This window comes from Mchenga conophoros, linkage group LG2 (assembly GCF_057382185.1).
Source record: "Mchenga conophoros isolate Kocher_MC1m ecotype Shallow Benthic linkage group LG2, M_conophoros_male_GT1.1, whole genome shotgun sequence".
Classification (NCBI taxonomy): domain Eukaryota; kingdom Metazoa; phylum Chordata; class Actinopteri; order Cichliformes; family Cichlidae; genus Mchenga; species Mchenga conophoros.
Genome location: NC_140527.1, coordinates 28,382,317 through 28,387,215, shown reverse-complemented (window position 1 = coordinate 28,387,215; position 4,899 = coordinate 28,382,317).

Below are 4,899 nucleotides of genomic sequence, written 5' to 3'. Positions count from 1 at the left end.
CATCAGTAGTTTCATGTCATCTTTCAGACATAGAACTGACATCAACAATACGAAACAACAGTAGCGTATTGTAGCATGTTACTTTGGTAGTGACCTGTTCTATATGTAAACCTTGCTTTGCAGCCTGGATTTTGACTGCAACTTTCTTGTGGCACACTAGTTCAGTTCAGTTCAACTATATTCATGTACTACTAATTCATAACAGTCATCTGTTCATAAGGTAAAAACCTTTCAATATTAAAGAGAGAAACCCACTGGTGCTCTGTAAGCAAGAACTTTCCAAGACTGAGGAGATTTTAAAAACACCCTTTAAGCCCAGAGGAATCTCTGCAGGTGTAGAACAGGGATTCATGTTACATTGTGGGCCACATACAGCCCACTTTAATTTTAAGTGAGCCAGACCAGGTAAATTCTCCTTTCTGTCATTATGCAGAGGTTTAACTGTACATTTAATCCTGGAGCTAAAAAGGTACCTTTTTAAAAAAACAAAAAAACAAAACTGTGAACCCATTGTCAAAAAAAACAACAAAAACTGAAATTTGTATACAGTTTAACTGTTTAACTTTTTGTGTATGAATGGAAGAGGTCTCTAATAGTAGTAAAAGCTGTAAAACCTGTGGAAAAAAATGTATGCCTTTCTTGGCATTTTCCAAAGCAGTCCAGTGGACTGTGCTTATTCTGTCCCCGGGCCTTACGTTTGACACCCGTGCTGTAGCAGGTCGTGTTAGGCAGAAGGGGAAAAAGCAGAGACAAGCCCCTCTCTCAATTTTTTAGATTCTTCTCTTTGCTTCTGAGATTTTAAGGCAACAAGCATTTAACAAAGTGAGTCATCCTCTCCCCATTCAAAGTTCTGCACAGCAACACTATAAACTGTTTTAGAGACTGATAAAATAAAATAAAAATTCTGGTCTCGGATGTGACACTAGTAAACTCAAAACTAAAGTCGCCAGCCTGTTGCAGGGCTAACACAGAAAACAACCGGAAGGTTCTTATCTATATTAGATATTAGGACCTCGTGTTCCCTTGCAACCACTTATTTATGGGGTAAAATGACCTATTTGTAGGAGCTGTACACCTAAGCCCTTATAAAAGAATCATATCATGCTAAACTTTCATCATGCCTGATTGAAGCTGACATCCATCCTCTGACATCATCACACTCCCTAGCAACTGCAGCAGCCCAACATATGAGTAAAATCTTTGACTAACCAATAGAGCAGCATGCATATGTACTCATATAGTAAGTGCACACAATTTTCCATTTTATAGTTGAAGGAAATGCCCATTTTGATTCATGATATAATGGAAATCTACCAGTTAACCTAACCCCACGAGCTGTATGTCTGTAGATTGTGGGAGGAAGTTGGACTAACCAGAGAAGACTCATGCAGACACAAGGAGAACATGCAAACTCCAGATAGGACCCAGCCAGATGGTGGATTCAAACCTCTTGCTGTGAGGCAAGCTTTAAAAGGCATTTTAAAAAAGCTATTTGCAGCTGTTTCATAAATTTTCTATGTATTTACTGTTTTAAAAATACGGCAACAGCACAGGCTAACTTTTGCACAAACCATCTGCTCCTGCAGCAGGTCCTCATGATCGTTGTTGCTGTGCAGGTTTCTTTTATGACTGAATTTTATGGGCAAGGGAGGTGGATCTTTGTTCTTGGTTTAAGTCAAGTAAAATGCATGCTCTTCATATTCACTTCCTGGATAACCGTTAGAAAGCAGCAGAAAGATTCTTGTTCTCTACTTTTTTTCTATCGCCGAGCTACAGCACAGAAGATGTCTTGCAGAAGATATACCCATGTACCGAGCGCAAGTTATCACTGAATTTTCATTTTTGGTCAATAGAAAGTGAAAGACAAATAAAGAGGTCAGGCGGAAAAGATGAGGTGGTGCTTAACAAATTGTTTTATTTATTTATTTTTCAAAATGTATCTTACTCTGAAAAATAAAAAGCAAATACTGAGTCGATGAGCGAATATTTCAACTGTCTACTATTTTAATACAGCTAAAAATATGATATCTGGACAAAAACCATACATGTACAGTTCAGGAGCAGTGTTTTGGACAGTGTTTTCTAGTATCAATGTCCAGGAAATTGCCATGTATAGCCCTGATAAGCTTTCAACAGTTGGTTAAAAATAAACACGCACCTCGCAGAAACACTGATTCTAGAAGACATGCACAGACAACTAGCAGTCTGTGGCGACAAACAGTAATAACAAAACTGCATTTCTCTAAACAGAAATGTGCTAGAGGTCAGACAAAATAGATTATATATGGATTATACACACCACACTGACTTCACAGCAGAAGGCTGGTGGTGAGCTGCAGCATCAAAGGTGCACTTTTTGTGTTCCTTCTGAGTTAAATTTTCTTCAAAGTTTAAAGTCTGATCATTTTTGAGCAAAAAAAGAAAAAAAAAAACCACTGCAGGATTTAAACCATGGTGGAGGCAACATGCATGTCAGTTCTTGCAACAACAGCTAGAGCAACCACAAAAGAGATGAAAATAGAGATAGAAAAACAAGAACTTCTGAACTTTATTCAAAGAAAAATAATGTGAGGGACTTCACTTAATGACACAAGGCTAATGAAGTAACCATATGACTGTCAAATGATGTCAGCAAACAGAAAAAGTGTATTTACTTTTTAGTCATAGTAGTTTTTATAGACTGCTGATTGATTTTGAGTCAGAACACACAGTTGTGTAAAATGCTCCAACAGTATCTACTTTTTATTTATTTACTTATCTACTTATTTACTTACCATCCATCCATCTTCTTCCACTTTATCCTGTTCAAATTGTATAGAATCACAATGTATTTCTTCGTGTTGGTGTAGCAGTTGTTTAGTCATTTTTACCACACAAAGCATTGCACTATTGTCAATATGACACAAATGCTGAGGATATGATGTAATCAGAAATTTCTGCTCTGGGATTTACATCAGTGTCAGTGAATTTCATATAGGGTAGACTAAAATAAACTGAATGTAAGAATTCTCCACTGATGACACAGGATAGACTGTGCATGATAGCAATTTTGTTTTAGGGCTAAAGGAAATTTCCACTGTTGACATAGGATAGACTGTCAATTAGGTAATTTTCCATTTTAGGACTGAGCAAAGTGTCAGTTTATGATAGTTAGATCATAGTTTAGATGATACCACACAAAATCTATATTTGTTTGTCTGTAAAAAATACCTACACAATCAGTAATCCATCCATTTTTTCTTCTTATCTAGTTCAGGCTCTTGGGGAAACTGAAGTGTATCCCAGCTGTCAAAAGGTAAGAGGTGGGGTATACCCTAGAAAGTTCACCAGTGTGTTGCAGAGCTCACATAGAAAGACAACCTCCACAATCTGATTTTGAGCAACAAAGATGGGAACACAGATATTAAGACCGGAAGTTTTTTTTTTTTAAATCTATATCAGAGACTAGGTTCTCATGTTCCCTAGCTGTGCACCTAACACCTTATACAAGCATCGTATTATGTTAGCAATTTTCACCCAAAAACTTTCATTACGCCTGATTGAAGCTGACATCTATGATAATGCTGCTCATCCTCTGACATCATCACATTTCCTAGCAAATGTAGTAACCCCAATATATGAGTAAAATCTCTGACTAAACAATAACATGGACATGTATGCATACACTAAATAAATCGAATTTTATATTTTATAATTGAAGGAAATGTCAAATTTGACCCAGGATGTAGTGGAAATCTACAGCACAAATTATATAAATATACATATGTATATATAATTTCTTTATTTATCATTTATAATTTATCCACATTACAAAAATACAGAACAAGAGTTCATAGGATAATGCAAGAGTCTAATCAGAATTGCATATTTTGAAGAAGAAACAAATATATTCTACATATGGACATGAAAAGGCTACTCTCCAAAGTGTTAAGAGTCCTCAAGGCCAAAATATAACAACACCATTTCTCCCAACTATTTTCCCTCATTTTTGGAGCCAAATAAGTATGTTGCCTGTTCCAGCATATGTATTTAGTTGACACTATTAATAAACAATTTGGCACTAGGGCAATTTAGGTTAAATAAAAATTAAATTTAAAAAAAGTCCAACCAAAGACTGGGTTTGCAAATTAGCCCTTGGCAAGAAAAATTTTGTACGTAACATTGCTTAACTAACTGAATACCAACATATCATATAGCATGTTTCTTAAAGACTAGCCATAGATTTTGTAAGGCCATAAACCCATGGACAAATACCAGTGTATTTACTTCTGAAAATTCAAAGGTGAAGTAAAAGGCCCAACTAATGAGCTAACCATTCCAGACTAGTTTCAGCCCCAGTCTTCAGGCAGATACACTGATTCCACTGGCATAAAGGGCAACCATAAAATGGTATCTCTCTGGTAAATAGGGAAATACTTCCCAAACATTATCTTTGGCTATGTTCTTTGCCACATTAAATTGAAAAACAGCTTGGTTTGCCTACCTAAGTCTACCAAAGGGACATTTATGCGGCTCTACTTATCCTAAAAGAATTTAATATGTTTGCAAACCAAACAAAAAATAGCGCTACTATTACTATCCTAACAATGTAATAACCAAGCAAAAATTAGACACTATCTTGTGTCCCAAAAAACTTGGGTTAGGGTTAGGGAAATTTAAAGCCTTGATTTTACTGCTGACACAGACATGGCCATTTTCTAATAAAAAAAAAATACTAACATATACAACAAATGTAAAATTAAAAATGTAACAAATACAAACACCACACAGGGTTAATGCCTAGTGGCATGTAAGATAGATCCATGAGCAGTTTATCTGGACCTGCTTTTATAGCCTGGAAGGCCTATCTCAGTACCCACTCCTGACAACTTATTACCCTCCAAAACAGTGAGGACATTA